Here is an 18,897-nt window from a genome sequence, read left to right as displayed (position 1 = left end):
GGAGTAAAAGAAACAACATACAATGAGTAAATCAATCCCTAATGTCAACATTTTACTGAAAGCATATAGACTGTAAAGTCAATCTGGAGTGAAACACAGTAATTGATTGTTGTTGTTGTTTTTTTTGTGCTAAAAATCACGTAAAAAATATATACGCCTAGAAAAATAATGCTGACCCTGTTTTAAGCGATTAGGTTTTTCCTCCCAATTTAAAATGCTTAATAACTGTAATGAAGCCAATAAATTAAAAGGGGGTTTAGCTTGATATCAGCAGTGGGAAAAACACTGTGCAGGCTTGATAAGTAAAAATCAATTTGTGATAATTAATAATTAATAGGAAGGCTGCAATCAGTTGTTGTCACCCAGACACTCGCTATGTTTTGCACACACACACACACACACACACACACACACACACACACACACACACACACACACACACACACACACAGCCACCAGATTAACATATAGAAAGGAACATCCTTATTTTAGTTTATTTGCTGAAGTTTCCTCACAGACCTCTACAGTGCCAGACATACTGTAGCCTGGTTCAGAGCTTACTACTAAGCAGCTGCTTTCATTTTTCAGACCTGCTGAAGCTGTGTGAGAGCTCACTAATTATGTAAACATGACTCAGAGAAATGTCGAGCAGCACAACGAGCCCAATGCTATCGCCAGTCCACATTACCTCATCTACAGATATTTCAAAAAAGGAAAAAAGAGAAAGCGCTGCAGAATTTCAACGATGCCTCATGGTATCACTAAGACCTTAGCTGAGGAGAAACTAGGAATATTTTAATGAATTGCGCAAAAGTCATTTTCTAACACATTCACTCACTCAGTCACTCCTGGAAATTCTTGTCACGAGGCAGGTATAAATCACGGAAGTATTGCCAGTCCAATACCCGTTCACACCTAGAAGGCAATTTACACTAGCCAATCCAGCACATGGTACATTTTTGAGAAGTTGGAGGAAACCACAGAACCCAGAAAAAACCCCACTCATATTCACACTCATTCACACCTAGCAGGCAATTTACACTTCAGCACTTGGAATGTTTTTGAGAGGTTGGAGGAAACCACAGGACCCAGAGAAACCCCACTCACAGTCATACTTGTTCAAACCTAGCAGGCAATTTTTACTAGCCAATCCACCACTTGGAATGTTTTTGTGAGGTTGAAGGAAACCACAGGACCAAGAGAAACTCCATGCAGACATGGTGAGAAAAACCTTAGCTTGGGAACAATCTTAGGACCAGTGGCATTGCAACGACACCTGCTGCACCAGCGAGCCACCTCTTGTAGATCTTAGAAAACTTTCGAGTTAGCTAATCGATTTAGTTTTGTCCTACGTTATAGTAACTTTATCGTAAATGTTCTGACAAATTCGCTCAGTCACTTGCATTCACTCACAAAATGTACTCATAATTGAGTTCCCTGATTGCTCCCCATAGTTCTGGTCAATTGATTAAAAAAACATTCGGCTTTATACGTTTAAGAGTATAGGTGCTCAAAGAGCATGAAATTACCTCGGGAAATTAGTTTGTTAGCTAAATTCATTAACACTACCTTGATCTTTATTATTTCCATCCACAATACTGAGCTATTCAATCCAAAATTTCCTATAGTTCCTACAGCAACAAGCCTGATTGGGTTCTGTCTCTTCCTGTCATTGGTTTGTTGCCCAACTGTGTCCACCTGTTCCGTGTTTCTAATTGAGTATGTGGCCTAAATCTACATCCTGGTGTTCATTTATTTTGTCACAAGGTCACATTGTAATTTATTTTTTTGTCCTCATGTTTCGGGTACACTTTTCCCCCTCTGCGTATATGGATTATCCTTGTGTGGTGATGCTTACCTGCATATTGGACCCCTACACTGGATTTTGACAATGGTTCCTGGAATATACTAGATCCTATATTAAAAAAATCGCTTCCTGCCTCATTTGCCCACACACACATTACACCTGGCCATCAATTCGAGCTATTCACCTGTCTCACACTGACGTAAAAATGCGCTACAAAATCAGGACAGCTTCAAACTCAGAAGTCAGCAGTTGCAAATGAGAGCGATTTGCTGGTTGACTGGCTGACTTTCGGATTCATTTAGCATGAAGAGGCTCCTGCGCTCAGAGCTATTACGCAGACGAAAACAATGTGTCCGTATAACAAGTGCGCATCGCCGGTTAACATGAGAGCATTAGCAGCATAGTGTAGGAAAAGAATCTAATCTACGAAATCTAATTGCTTTTTCGAAAGCTTAGAGATTACGAAAGATTAAGATTACGGATGCGCGCAAAATGTGCTCGCCGGAATAAATGATAGTGCTTTTTACGTCACAAAAAACCCCCACATGTTGCCAACAGCAGCTTTCATGCAAATTTAATGACTTTTTCAAGAGACATAGTTGTGTGTCTTAACTTCTAAGTGATTTATAGGGCTCTTTCTGGAGCTGTGTGTGACTGGGGCTCACCATCAACAAGAAATATGCTTACCCTTGAGTGGATTATCTCTAATCATTACACAATAAGAGGATGGAGTCCAGACACATGTGGGTAAGTAGATCTCTTGTGTGCAATCGCATACTGATCGCATATAACTTACATAGCAAGACATGCGGGCAGCAGCAGGGAGCCGAGGGATAAATGATTATGGCCGTGTCAGCCTTTTTATCCGGGCAGTCTCGGATGCGTTCGCGTCTATACGGGTCACATGTCGCACTCCCTCAAGGACACCTTCACTGGATTTCGACATTCTTACTGACAAGGGGAATAAATATAACGGGGAAGAAAGTGGTCGCATTTTCAAACACGTCCCACAGTGTAGTCTGTAAACTGATTACGAATTATATATTGTTCGAGGTCATGGATGTTACTTTTAATAACAATGATATGATCTGTCTAGGAAGCAAGACTACAACTGAAATTTGGTGGTTTGGAAGGAAACCTCTAGTATTACTACCTGAGCACATTTATTTCAAATTGGCTATGAGGCTATGAATGATCTGGAAAAGATCTTGTTAGCAGAGGTTAGTCCATTCTCTTTCTGACAGCAGCACCAGGTTTAGCTTTGACTATAATGACAGCCAAGTTAGCCCAGTCCAGGAGGCCTTGTCTTCCTGTTTAAGCGCTGGTTCTCGCTCTCATAAATGCTTATATCTGACATCTCTATCTCAAAAAACTCAACCGACATAAACTGCCTATTTGAGTAGGCGAAAATGTTTCTGAGGAAAAAAAGAACAGAAACGGTCCATAAAAAGGAACAGATAAATGCCGATGAATGTTTCGTGCTCGAAAACAAGCAAAGGAATAGAAAAAAATCCCGGCATTCAGTATACATAGCATAATAAAAACGGACACTCCGAAAGTTAAAAAGTGAACGAGAAAGATTGAGTGGTCTGCTTAGTCTGGTTGCTGTCCATCACAAGATCTACACAGAGAGCCAGAGAGAATCAGCCCGCTGGCTCCTCATTCTCAAGGACCTTTAAAGATCAAAAGTGTGAACACAAGAAGAAAGCAGCGCTGTGAAGCAGAAGAGCCCGCGTGCCCTTGCGCTGATTAGTCGAGAACATCCCACCCACCGATCCAAAGGCAAAGCGTCAGGCCGGGGGTTTTAGAACAAGCCTCTGATTCACGGCTTCCATCGACTTCTCCCCGCTCCCTCTCCTCCTCAGTCTGAAGCTGCGTCTTTCGAAATTCAACCCCTAACTCGTTTTAACTTGCTTGGTATGTGTAAGTAAAGTGCACTTTTGATGAAATGAGGAAACAGCACGGGTTTGGTGGAACAAACCGTAGTTTCCCAGTGGTGCTAACGTAAGTGTTCGGCTTTCTGCAATATGACTAGGATTTAAGGAAAAAAAAAAGATATAAATGTGACTCAAGCAACAGGATACAACCAGCTGGAAGCAGGCACCAGTCTGAGTGAAGCTTTATCTACTAGCAATACTTAAGCGATTTGTACCTAAGGACTGCTTTCGGATTAATAAATACTGCTTTCCACAACACGCTCGTACCAAACAACCTTTCAGCATGCTTAGTACTCTTTCACTGTATAAAGTAATCATTTCAAAATCAACTTTTGTGTCTGTTTTTTCTCAAGGTTTCCTCCGTATGCCACCTGAGGGAATTTTTCTTTGTCACTGTCATCTCTGGCTTGCTCATTAGGAATCTACATCTACATTCCTGCTTCTCGAGCGGTGCTTTGTGACAATGTCAAAGCTGCTTTGTGACAATGTTAAAGGCGCTTTTAAACAATAAACTTGAGAAAAGCCACGGAAGGTACGGACTGAGCTGTCAGTCTTGCATTCAAACGAGGTGGAGAAGAAATGGCAGAGGAGTCTTCTACGATGAGTAAACGCTAATTGGCTGGCATTAGGGCGGTGGTGGATGAAGTACATAATCCATGTACTTGAGTTAATGTACAGTACAGACCAAAAGTTTGGACACACCTTCTCATTCAAAGAGTTTTCTTTATTTTCATGACTATGAAAATTGTAGATGCACACTGAAAGCATCAAAACTATGAATGAACACATGTGGAATTATATATGGAATTATATACATAACAAAAAAGTGTGAAACAACTGAAAAATTTCATATTCTAGGTTCTTCAAAGTAGCCACCTGTTGCTTTGATTACTGCTTTGCACACTCTTGGCATTCTCTTGATGAGCTTTAAGAGGTAGTCACCTGAAATGGTCTTGCAACAGTCTTGAAGGAGTTCCCCGAGAGATGCTTGGCACTTGTTGGCCCTTTTGCCTTCACTCTCCAGTCCAGCTCACCCCTAAACCATCTCGATTGGGTTCAGGTCCGGTGACTGTGGAGGCCAGGTCATCTGGCACAGCACCCCATCACTCTCCTTCTTGGTCAAATAGCCCTTGATGCCTTCAGTGTGATACAGTAGATTAAATATTATTCCTGTTAAAGGGTGGCATTATGGGTAGTATCAGAATGGCAAGGAACCTTAAACAAATCAGGCCCAAAATAGATGACATAAGCACTTATATGATCCTTTTCCACACAGACCATTTATCATTTTAGACTACATGGATCCTGATCCCTTTGCTGACTCTTTCTCTATTCAGTTCAATTCAATTGCATTTATATGTCACCTCCTTTTCAAAAAACACGACTGCGTCATTTCAACGATGACCGACCGGTAACTAACAACCACAGCAAACTCTCATTATCAATCCCATCAGTACTCAAGCATTTCTGTAATTTCGAAGAATTGACTTTGTGAAGTAATCGATGAGTATTCGACACCTCCGGTCCTGACACAGCATTGCTGATTCAACATTGTACCTCGGCCCTTATACTAAAGCTATTGGCTATTGCACCGCATTGATGTCTACTCTATTAGTTGAAGCGCTTGAAGCACTGTTGTGCTTATATGCTCTGAGAGCTTTTCTGTCTTGTCCACTTGCTTGATCACCTCTCCATAAGATGTTCTGCAAACGAACGATTCGGTGGTAGAGAGTCAAATCTTTGGAAGACGATCCAGGAGTTGGGGTTTATACCAATAATATGCTGAATATGAAAATATCATCAGCTAAATATTGCAAAGAATTATCCTTTAAAAAACAAATAGTGAAAAGGACTAATTTCTTCTTATTACAATGAGGACTTTTCTTCTTCTATCCATTCTGTCTTCCATGGTAAAACTCAAGTGTTTCGTTATTATAATTGCTGTTGTCCATTTTTTGTTCCTTTGTTAATGTTAGCACATGATTCAGAACACGGCATCTGAGTGCATTCTTGCACAAAAAAAGTAAGGACAAAAAGAAGTATAATATAATAATAATTCAGTCCTGTTTTTTTTTTTATTTGTGTCGAACAACAATAGGAACTACAACCTGCAAAGTACAGCAAATCTATCTATCTAATCGGCAACATCTTGTCAGGTTTATCCAGGCAACCGTATCCATAAACAATGAGTCATTTTATTGGCAAGACCTCATCTTCCAGGCTAGCCTTGGCTAAGTTGTGTAGTCTCGAAACAACTAGCTTCAATAATTAATTCAGCTCAAGATGCATCAATCACTTCATCTCGGAGACGCAGAGAGACAGATACCAATCCTATTTATTTCAAGAAAAGGCAGAGGAAGAGGGGTGTGGATTACACAGAGCGGTGCAGGCGCACCAGGCTGCCAGCCCGTATGAAATAGAATAATACATAAGCCTTCAGCATGTGTGGCTTAGCTCCCCTGCCATTTGATCCATAGAGCTGAGAACACAATGGCATTTACTCACACAATCATGTAAATATTAGGGGCAAAACAATTCACTGAGACCGGCATTGCTCGTGCCTCGCGGTAAAGCATGCAATCAGGACCTCCCAGGTTTCTTTCTTTCTTTCTCTTTTTTTTTTAAACTGATAAATAAACTAAAAGTCTATTACAATACAGGAACACAAAAGCCTGACCAAGCAGTTCAATACCAAAGGTAGAAATCTATTTCTCCATTCCCTGAATAACTTCTCACCTCGATGAACACGAGGGAGAACGAAAGAAGAAAGACGGAAGATAAGAGGATGGGGAGGGAGGCGGAAAGCGAGAGGCGGGAGTGGAATAAGAATCGAAAGAACAAACTGGGTTCAATTTAGAAGTACCCACATGAGGTGGGGTGACCTGTACAGGTAACAATAGAGGTCAGGAGGATTTGGAGCAGGCCCACCTGTCAACAGCCAGGGGGACCCCTGCCTTTCATATGGGACATCCAGGAGAAACCTGAAAGGTATGTGTGGCATCCAGAGACTCAGTGTGACCTGTAGGTAGTTTCTCATTACAAACAATTGTAAGTGGGCCGAGGGGATTGACTGATCCCCCACCCATAACCCCCTGACTGTGAGCCACAGTCACTGCTATGAATAACACAACACAAAAACACCCCCTGGCCAGTTCACTCAAAAGTTTGCTCTGGTAAGTTTGCTATAAAGTCACAGCTACAAAGTTAAGACTTCATAGGTCCGTATATCAGTAACACATTGCAGCCAAGCTCACCAGGTCTGTAACCCAAAAAACAATCATGGCTAAGATCATAGCAATTATGGCTACAGAGTGTAAAAGCAGTTTGCTTTCTATAAGCAGTTTTTGTGTGTGTGTTAACAAGGCTTTTAAGGATGCATTTACAGGCCCTGACTCTACAGTCTCATTTATATGTCATTTACTGCTAAAAGATTGGCGCGATTCGAAGAAGTAAGCAATTCTGTACAAATACACGGGTACTCGCTGTTATATTTACAATTTCAAGTGAGGCAAACAAATGGTATGCAAATGTTATGGCATGTAAATGAAAGCAGGACTGTTTATGTAAATTCCGCTTCTCCCCAGCAGAAGATGATATTCAAAGCCCTAATCTCAGACATGACATTTGAGGAGAAAATCGACGGCTCAAGCCGAGACTTCTGCTCTGCGCATTAGCCATTCCAGTCATGCTCCGGACAGCTGCTCGTAAAAACGTTAAGGCATTTCCTCATAGAAAACAAACATGACCTTTAATTTCTACTGATTGCCCCAGAGAAGCTAATGAACGTCTCGACAAACACTTGTGATTCAGGCAGGGTAATTTTAATTGTGCACAGTCTAGAGAGAAGAAGAGAGAGCGAGAAAGAGAGAAAGGGGGGAGGGGGGGTTTCATCCGCATGTTCAAAGGAAGACAAACATTTAATCATGAACAGTATTGGCTTCAATTACCTTAAAAAAAAAAAAGTTGCAAAGGATAAGAAAAAAAAAGAACTGACAGCTGCCAAAAGCATTTAATTTGTTTGTGTAATCAGCAAAATGTATCAAAATGGGTTATTAAAAAGTTAAATGCCCGTCTTTGTGATGGAAACAATTAAAAACGTCTTAATAAGAATTGTTCTAATCCATACAAGCGAGCCTTAATCCAGACGAATCCTGTAATGAGGTCAGGCTATTCTGCTGGGGATTGAGCAGAGTCGTCAGCGGCACAAACACACGAGCAAGCCGAAGGAACAAGGGGAGAGAGGTGGGGAGAGGTTACCGCCCACAAAAACAAGAATGTTTGGCTCAAAAAGGCATGGAGGGACCAATAGATCTGCGTTCACAGACAGGCGACTGCCTGTCAAGCTCAGTTTTAGTCAGGGATCATGGACTCTGGCTGTCTGCAACAAGTGCAATATAATCCAGCCTGTGCTGTGCTGACATAGAAAATATAAACTTATTAAAGAGGGGAAGAAATAGCTTGGGGATGAGAATATAGCATTCTAGCTGTGTTTTTTGTATTTTACATCACAGACTATAAAAGCATCTGTAGGCCAAACCCTGCATTGTGGTGCAGGACTCTCCCTTGAGCACCAACTATACATTGTGTGTTAAATAAATGCAGCTTTTTCTATTCAGATTCTGATCTGTGCACTGTATTGTAACATTATTTATCAAGAAAGAGCTTTCATTATAGAAATAAGTATTATGCAACAATAGCATACAGTATATGCTTTTTCATTCCATTAAATTGGGACAGCATCAAGGGTCGGCTCTGAGCCCTTTCCTGTTTGCAGTGGTAATAGACAGGTTGATGGGCAAGGTAGAACAGGAGTCTCCGTGGACTATGATGTTTGCTGATGATATTGTGATTTGTGGTGAGAGTAGGGAGCAGGTTGAGAAGAGCCTGGAGAGGTGGAGGTATGCGCTGGAGAGAAGGGGAATGAAAGTCAGTAGGAGTACAACAGCATTCATGTGTGTGAATGAGAGGGAGGGCAGTGGAGTGGTGCGGTTGCAGGAAGAAGAGGTGGAGAAGGTGGAGGAGTTCAGGTACCTGGGGTCAACAGTGCAAAGTAATGGAGAGTGTGTTAGAGAAGTTAAGAAAATAGTGCAGGCAGGGTGGAGTGGGTGGAGAAGAGTGGCAGGAGTGATTTGTGATAGAAGAGTGTCTGCAAGAGTGAAAGAGAAAGTTTATAGGACTGCGGTGAGACCTGCATTGTTGTATGGTTTAGAGACAGTGGGGTTGACTAAAAGACAGGAGGTGGACCTAGGGATAGCAGAGCTGAAGATGAGATTTTCATTGGGAGTGATGAGGATGGACAGGAGTAGAAGAGAGTTTATTAGAGGGACAGCGCATGTAGGTTGTTTTTGGAGACAAGGTGAGGGAGGTGTGTTTGAAATGGTTTGGACATGTGCAGAGGAGGGACATAGGGTATATCGGTAGAAGAATGCTGAGAATTGAGCCTCCAGGAAGAAGGAAAAGAGAAAGGCTAAAAGGAGGTTCATGGATGTGGTGAAGGAAGACATGAAGGTAGTTGGTTCGAAGAGGCAGATGTAGAGGACGGGGGGTATGGAGACGGATGATCCGCTGTCTCAACCCAATAATGGGAGAAGCCGAAAGAAGAAGAGGAAGGTTTTTGTTTCAATAAACCAGTAAGGAGTTAAATACTGTGACTGAAATCTATTTTTCAGCTGTGAACAGAGAATTTTCAGCATACCTGGTCGTATTTATTATTTTTTAATTAGATTTTTTTTGTATTAAACTCAACACAAATTAAATCAATACATAGCGGTTTCTTTTCAGCAGTCTTTGTGTCTCTCATTAGAACGATACAACTCAATTTGAAGTGCTAGAATTTTAAACAGAATAAAAAGCTCCGTATCCATTTTAATAGGAACACTTCACATTCATGCAACGATCCAATCCAGCAATCATGTGGCATAAGGTCAAGAGCAAGAATTTGAATGGGTATTAAAAAGAAAAAAAAAAAAAAACGCAATCATGGTCACTTGAGATTTTCACACACTGTGAAAATGTATCTTGGAAACAGCATGGTGTGAAAAACAACAACATTCGGTGAGTAGCACTTCAGTGGGCAAAAATGCCTTGTTGAAGAGAGATGCTGCGAGGTGAGAGAGGTGAGTAAAAAGAGAATGGCCACACTCGTTTGAGCTGACAGGCAGGATAAAACAACTTATATAATCACTCTTTACAACTGTGGCGCACGGAAAAGCATCTCAGAAGATCCGATATGTTGAACCTTGTGACAGATGGGTTACAACAACCGGAGGCCATATCGAGTTTAAGTAAAGGAATCTGTTCGTTTCCAGGACTCATATAATACAGGAGATTTTCTCCATAATTTATTTTCCAAGTTAAAGGCTGGGGTTATGTTATTATATTCTCTTACAATAATATATGATTATGTTATAATTAAACTTCCTCTACATGCTTAGATTTTTATAATTACACTAAGCTGATATTAAAGGTTTACTTTATAAATGCCTTCAATTACCAGATTTCTATCAGACACTCCAATAAGAGGGCATAAGCTCTTAAAATCACCAGCCCCAAAACAGCTCGTGCAAATAATTTGTTCCTGTGATGGTATGAGTACTTAAACGCAAGTCTGGAAGCAAGCTGCAGATTTTTGAGCAACATTCAAAGTGGCTAAGAAAGCCCCTATGAGTTACTATGTTCGTGTAGCACCTGCTCAGGTCTAATCTGTATCGCAATACTTCAAGAATCACTACGAGTATCAAATGTGCCAGAAGGCAGGTTCAATCTACTACTTAAAGTGTTCTTTGGTGTGTTCCTATTGAGGATCAAATGGAAGAACCTTAACATCCGACAAACCCACGAGGATGTACAGGAGGATCCGCAGACAGTAAAGCTGCTGTATTCGGGATGCTTTAAACACGCGTGTCTGTGGGATTTTGCATAAAACACATTTACATCGAGTCTTGCTATTGTTTTAATTCCGATCATGTTATTTTAGGTTGCAAATGTTTAAGCGATGAGCCGTTCTGAATAAAATGCAAGATTATAACTGGAAAAGAAAACTGGAAAAGTGACTCCTGAACATAGTTGTTATGCCTCTTGCCATTCTTCCTCCTGTCCCAGGCTCTCAGCATTTGGAATTGTTGTCCTACTAGCCACCGGCACCTGCATCTCATTATATCATTCACCTGGGACTCATTTAGTGGACTTATTTATACCCTGTTCCTTCTCCCCTACTGTTTGCAAAGTCTTGCCATTTTCTCAGCATCTCAGCCGCTGTAATCCGACTGAAGCATAATGGAATTTCAGGCCTGAAGAACTTCAGGAAACTCATAAACTATACAAAATAATGGCAAGCATTCAAAGATTATCTATGGTCAGTGGCAGTTGAGCAAGAAATGGCTGATCTGGGAGTTGCTGATATTTCCCTGAACTAGTAAATAGAGAAAACTCGAGAATCACTTCAATTAGTGTACAGGCTGCTATGGAGGATGACAAAAACCACACTACCTTTAACTGTTTACAAGATGAATCACAAATAAAACTAAATGGCCGCTATTGGTTATGAAGTTTTTATATACGTTTTTCAGCATGGCTAGTCTGAATAGAGCGTAAATACTGGAGTCACAAAACAGTATATGCCTGAATATTAAAATGAATAAGACATGTCCTGACATTGTTCCCCAGGCGAATCGAAGTGAGAAGTTGAGAAAATCAGGATTTGCTTGGTGGTGATACATTTTAAGAGTCTCAAATTTATTCAGATGTGTTATAGGTGTATAACCATAACTGGTGATTTGACCCCTGGGGCACGAAGAACACTTTGGTCCTCGGCTTCAACAATGTGCGAGAGATTTGTTTGCACAGGAAGATAGGAAATATTACATGATGCCCCTTGCTGTTATTCGGAAAGAATGCGCCGCTCGACAAGACATAAATGTCATTTTCATTTTCATTCCGAAATCTGTCTCGGAGTTTTGTTCTAATAAATGCTTAGAAACCAGTCATTATCTCTGCAAGCAACAGAGGACAGCATGTACACAGATGACTGCTACATGGGTTCCTTAGACAGCAGGAGGACAAAGAAATGTTGAAAAAGAACACACTGTGATTCAAAAGAGAAAGACTTGTCCTCTAAGAGTTATGAAGTAGAATTCACCTATGGCCGACCTTTTCGCCAACTGCCTAATAACTTTGATCAATGGCATGCTAGCTCATTGGGATGCTCAAGATGCACTCATTTTCATAATACTGGCACAGAAGAATGTTCTTCTCAGTAATCCAAGTAAATGGGTTTCGCTGGCAGGTACGTCTCCTCTCCTGAGAGGGATCATGTTGTCTGTGATTTGGTGGTGGTGGTGGGGGTTGGGGGGGGGGGGTGTATTCATTTTGGCCCTGGTGTGCCAATGCTCTCTTTTTTCCTGCCTTACTGCCTCCTCCGTAACCAGAACCCTTGATAGGAACTCTCTGGATAGGAACAACCGGACGAGTATGTAACCGGAAGATCGCAGGCCTCCCAGCAGAACTCTCTCCAAGGGCTGCTCCGGTGCCATGTTGGTTCACCAAGGCACCATATCGTGCCAGTGCAAGCTGGAGAAAGCATTTGCTAATGACAGGGTATTAAATGTGAAGCAGGCCATCTCGGAGCGCTTGTGTTTTCTTGCTCGGCTCGGTTGACTCTGTAGCAGAGGAGTCGTATTATTAAATAGCCAATGCTTGAATGTCAAGCCAGCTCTTTGGCATGGCACTTTGGACCAAAGCTGATATCCTAAACCCTAAACTCGAGTTATGAAAGTACACTATATCAGTGCTCATCTACAGTTCTGCTTACACTTTGACATTTTTGATACTCCATTACAAAAAGTATCCATAAAAGCACTGGTGTGACCACTTTGAGAGGCACCAGCTTTCAACATAACCGATTCCATTTGATCTTTAACACTGTGAATGAACGCCCCTGCTGTGCAACTTCAGATTTTGAAAAGAACGAGAAAGAAAAAAACATTTTCATCTTATAAGAAACCTTACTAGAATAAAGGTTTTAGTAAATTAACTAGAGGGACCTGAAAAATCGGATTCTGGGAAGGTTTATTCATAAATCATTACATACACAAACCACGTCTTGGACGCAATGGGAGAGCGGAGAACATGCCGCAATCTATAAAAATGGATCGTACACTCAGCCTAAAGCTGCATGTTACTGGAGTGAAACAAAAAATTTAATTCGGACCCTAAGAGGTCCAAAGAGAGCTTGAAAGTTCTTCATCTTTAGCACGGTTAGGTTCCCTCTATAATTAGCCACCATAATATTTCTCAGACTGTGATAATAATACTGTAACAATACTGATTTTGTTATAAAAGAGTGCAGCACTTTTGGTTTTTCTTGCTAAATAAATTGCTAGATTCTGGCCTAGATTTCCTCCTAATCTCCTAATGACAATGAAAAGTTCCTAACCGCCTTCCTACTTAACCCATTTCGCTACTTCTGCTCTCTTGTACTTTGATATGGATTTAGTATATAATTTTTTCTGGTTGAGATGTATTCTCGAACATTTACTCTCTGTGTATGTACACAAGGGGAATTCGAACACTACGGATCATTCATCATTGCCATGATTCATATACAAACATCTCCAAGAACAGCAGCGAATGATAAAAGGTGTTCACGTATACATAGTCTCTGTATCTGAATGGCTTTTTGACCTCTCTGGTCTGTTTTTGGAGTGCGCTATTAACTTTCAACTCGCAATTGACCATTAAAAACAATTTTAGTGTGTAGAATCGATAAGCTAAAAAGACAACAAAATTTGTAGTCCCAGGTTAATGTTGCTGTGCAGGCAGGCACTGCTTGCTGGCAGTGGCAATCACGAGTGCAGAAAAACAGAAACCTAAATACCAATGCATTTTCAATTAAATTCTTATGCAGATCGGATGTCTCATGTCCACATGGGCACGGTTTTCAAAAAAATCGAGAGCTTTTTATAAATCTCTAGCATAATATTCGGGAAAATTCAGCAAGGTTTATAATAATATTATTAAGTATATAATATCAGTGATACTTGTGGAAATCACTTGTGCAACTCATTCCAGGTTCATATTCTGATTGGCCCATTTCATGTTTAATTGAGGAGAAGACGACTAGTGTTGTAGTAACTAGGGCTGCAAAATGGGCAGAAAATTTCCATTAAAACTACATCTGGGGAATTTAGGATATACAGTGGAACCCGGTTATCTCGCCCTCGGTTACCTCGACAACCCTATTAAGTCGACGTTTTTGAAGTGGAACCGCCAAATTCTCGCTTTTTCTAAGCATTTTTTATCGGTTATGTCGACTTTTTTATGTCGCTGAACCCTAATATCTCGAGTCAGTTTTCTCGATCAGGGCTGTGCAGCATCAGAAAAACTCGCGAAAGTGTCGGAAAAATCAAGCCTTACAGATGCTTCAGGTGTTGTATTGTATGCTGGTGAATCTCTGCTGTTAGTTAGTGCACATATGACTTTTGTTGTTAAATGTTATGCGATGAACGGGAGCCGAAAGCCGCGTTGGGTAGAAGTGCTGGTGGGAAGGCACGTACCGGGAAACGCATGAGCGATAACAACAACCGCCGTGAACCAACATATACCACCAATAACGGACAGTGAGAGTGTGGAAGTTTAAATAGGAGCTGGTGATGATGATAAACGAGCACCATATGTGCGCGATTGAAGCCGGGAGCTTCAGAGAAAGCGGCCGAGAAAGCACCTGCCACGCCGAAGGGGGCACCGAAGGGGGCGTGGCAGGTGGATTCCTGACAGTTAACAAACATGTACTGTATGTGTTTTTATAGCATGTCTTAATCAAACAAATCGCGGCAACGCTGTTGTGTAAAAAAACCCTCCAAAAACACATGCATGCACATTCTCATTTATTAACGCACATCATGTACATAAAGAAATTTCAAGCACGTTAATATACTGCCGCCATATTGATTTTCGTTTATCTCGATCATCGGTTATCTCGATGCTTTTTGGCGACCCCTAAGACATCGACATAACCGGGTTCCACTGTATTTCAATTTGGAAACTTACCAGGAATTTATGGGAATGTATGGGAATGAATTAGGAATTTTGGGAAATTTATATAAACTTTATTATATACAAACATAAATATAGACATTTTATTTGGTAATAACTAATACAGATTTTTTAAATGACATTTTTGACTTACACACAGCACAAGGAAGTTTTAAACAGAAATGTAGGCAATATTTATGTAATTTATGTGAATTCTTGCCAAGATGGCCTTTTTTCGACAATATTTAGTGTGCAAGAAACACACTGTGTTGTGTTATGGGTGAATGCACAGTGCATGTAGGGGGATGTAGCCTTTAATAGCCATGCAGTAAGTGTGCTGTGTGCATGTGATTGATGAATGTGCAACAGAAATTGTATTGAATCTGGTTGTTTAATTCAAGCTTATCTTGTGAGATTTGTTTTCCAACTACATTTAATTTCCATGTTATATGCTAACCATTCAATTTTGTAAATTCCCAGTTTATTCCCATATGAATTCCTGTTCATTTCCATATTTTCCGGTTTATTCCCAATCGAATTTTTTAACCCTAGTTGTAACTCATTTCTTAAGATACTGGGAGGCTAGGATGTTTCTAAATTCAAATCTGGGCATCACCAAGTTGTTAATCTTGAGCAAGTCCCTCAACCCTCAACTGCTCAGTTGCATCCTGTCTTAACTGCAAGTCGCTCTGTGCCAGCCAGAAGTAAAGGTAAAACTAGCATATATCTAGGTTGGATGCAGTGTAAAGCTTTTATATGAAATTGTATATGGTTATATAATATATATATATATATATATATATATATATATATATATATATATATATATATATATATATATACAAGTATATCATGTATATCACGAATTTGTAAAAGTGCAGAATAATTCGTTCCATTACGCAAGCCTAGAGTGGAGTGGTAAGCTGATCTCTTGAAAGTTTCAAAGGAAGTTTGTGTACATCACAATCCACTGTACAAACAAAAAGGAACTAAGAGTAAGTACAACGCATGACTTTTAGGCATCCAAAGCACAAAAAGCACAAAGCAACCGTTTTATCATTATAGCTTTAAAATTAAACAACAGCTCCCGCTTGCATGTTGAGGCCCTTTTTTTATTTCAAGCAAGGAGAAAAACAAGGAGGCATTAGGGATGCAGGACAGGCAGGAGGAATATGCAGAGAATAAATGAGTTGTCACTTTAGGTAAGAGTCACACCATCAGCAGCAACAAGAGACTCCTTAATCCTTCTCAGCCTGCCATCAGTGAGTCACTCCAGCCCTGGTGTGTGTCTGGCGCACATGAAAGAGAAATGCCCTTGGTTTTGGGGAAGGTTGACTCCCCGCTTTCCCATGCTACCGCCAGTCTTGATGTGCGCCACATAAGAATTAGGTTGCCTCGGCGGCTGAGTCGCAGCCCGCTCCGGGAATCCGCCACTGATAAGTCGACATTAATCTAAAGGGCACCTGACAACATTTTAAATGCTCCTTAATGCGATGCTGAAAATACTACTACTTTTCTCCTTCCCTATGAGGCGTCTGCCGTGATTTAATTTCAGTCGTGAACAGCTCGGCGGACTGTATTCGGAGGCGTCCGCCTGCAATTCGACGAGAATGCAGACGTTCTCTAATCAATTAAAAAAAAACTAATTCGTTTTGACTGGGAGCACAACACTGCCGGTCAAATATGTTACATAATCAGCTTCGATTAGGAACGCGTTAAGTGATTGTCAGAAAATTGCGTTGCGAGGCCGTAAGAACTGAATGATGTATATATCTGGGATGTGATTTTACACGGAAAGGGAATTTGCATTCAACAGAAAAACACAAGCGACGACCAGAAAACATTTACAGTTGTTCCAGACAAGGTACACAAATACTAGAAGACTTGAGCTTTCACTCTCTCTTCTGGTGTTGTCATTCATTTTCTTTCTGCTCACCCCCCTGAAAAAAACATGGTTGTCACTCCATAAAGAATACACCACGGGATGAAGTAGTGTATTCAATTCATAAATATCCCTTTAAGAGGGCCGCAGTAGTGATTTGTCACCGGGGGCTTTTGGCAGGGATGAAATTGATGCGGGAGTGACATTTGAGTTATGTACGAGGCGGTGGCAGGCTTTATGATTTCCAGGGAGGTAGGCTTACCCACCATGATACTACTCATCTCCCCTACCCTCATCCCACCTCACCCACCCCCTTTAACAACCCTCTTAGGAGAACAACGTTCATTAAAAAGTAGAGAAGAGCCATTTAAAAACTTCATGAATTATGACAAAAAAACCCACGAAGGGTTGTATCCTTTGACGATGCTGCTGCCTGTCATTTAATGTGCTAAAGCGACACGGATCAACCAAATTGTATTAAATAAATGCCACACCTTCTGTAAGCATGGAGTTTATGAATTCCTGCTAAGAAATTGCACAGTAACAATTTTTTAAAATCCCACCAGGTCTAAGCATAATGCTTAGTCTATTGGTTGAGTGGTGTGGGGTAACTCCAAACCACAAAGAGTTTTTTCAGGCAGGACACGAGTGACAAATAAAATCTGCAAGAATCATTGAAACACTGTCTCGGTACCATGAAATGATAAAGTAGCCCGACGAAGTGAAATTAACTTATTTAAAATGGCTGGCCTTTGAGTCAAGGACACGGGACAAACTGCTTTTTTTTTTTTTTTTTTTACAAGGTCCTAAACAAACAGAGAGCATTTTCATGTTCAATGGTGAAAAAGAAAATCTGAAAGGGCTCTTATCATTTCCTATTTGTTTGATACGTAGGTTGTGAAATACCTTCCAACTTTGATAAAACTCACTTAGAGCGTATTTTCATATGCAGATTTTTAGGGCTTTGCGCTTTTAAGATAGCCCGGCTGCTCTGCGGGGGCAAGGCGTTGTGTAAAACAGCATGCTGACTACAATATTAAGGAGATAAACCATAAGACTGAGCTTTATGTTGAAATTCTTGACAAGGGGCATTTCACAGCAAATAGTCTTTTATATGTTATAAAGATTAGATTTGAGATGTGCTGATTCTGATTATGTATATATATATATATATATATATATATATATATATATATATATATATATATATATATATATATATATATATATATATATATATTACGAGGCTCAAAACAAGATTCAGCATTGCACATTGAGGGAAATCCATTTTCAGGAAAAGACAAGCTGTGCTCGTATTCCAGCCCGAATAAGGAGTAGTACCAGAAGAAGCGACAGTGTGTACTAATGCAACCAAAACCATATGTTATTGCTTTCTATAAATACTCGACAGTCTATTTATAGTGGTAGCGTTCATAAAAATGGCTGAAACAGATGGCTGAGAAAGTTATACAGTGTAGTTCTAACTTGCAAACTGCTGTTCAGAGGATCAGAAAAACCTACATCTGAGTCGACTACTGTATAGTGTTCATTGTATGTAAAAATATGTACATTACTTCACATGATTAATGAGTTTTCTGCTTTGTTCTGAGTGAAGCATTGAATCATGTTTTACAGTGCTACGAAGGCAGAATGATATCTATGTAACACTGACAATGAATCCAGCTGTGCTCGTTAAACGCATGTAAATAGTTGGCTTATATGGATAATATTGTAATAATATGGAGGCATTGATACAAAAATTCTCAGTATCTCTGAAATTCATTCGCTAGCATTCGTGCTAGCACAATTTGTTCGACATGTTACACTACTGCATGTTATAGTGCTGATATATCTGTAGGTTTCACCAAATCAAATGTAAGACTTTTTAAGACCAATAAAAATGTGTGTGTGTGTGTATATATATATATATATATATATATATATATATATATATATATATATATATATATATATATATATATATATATATGTATGTATGTATGTATTTATGTATGTATGTATGTATGTGTGTGTGTGTGTGTGTGTGTGTGTGTATATATATATATAATATCACGACATAAAAAACACACAAATACCTTGTTAGCTTTTTTCTTAACCAAGCCCTAAATTCATTTCTTTTAAGTCAAGTATCGCTAAACTTGCAGTTCCCTATTTACATTTGTAGTACAGACCAAGAGAGATTCACGCCAATAACAGAAAGCTGATTGGCTGTTGCGTGT

At 40.1% G+C, this 18,897-nt stretch overlaps 1 protein-coding gene across 16 annotated transcripts in view; it reads right to left on the bottom strand.

Annotated features, from left to right (window-relative positions):
• The window catches only part of camta1a (calmodulin binding transcription activator 1a), a 422,828-nt gene that overhangs the window by 379,421 nt on the left and 24,510 nt on the right, over window positions 1–18,897 (bottom strand). The window lies entirely within an intron of this gene.

This window comes from Silurus aristotelis (assembly GCF_946808225.1).
Source record: "Silurus aristotelis genome assembly, chromosome: 19".
NCBI classification, from domain to species: Eukaryota; Metazoa; Chordata; class Actinopteri; order Siluriformes; family Siluridae; genus Silurus; species Silurus aristotelis.
This window is presented reverse-complemented; position numbering and strand designations above follow the sequence as displayed.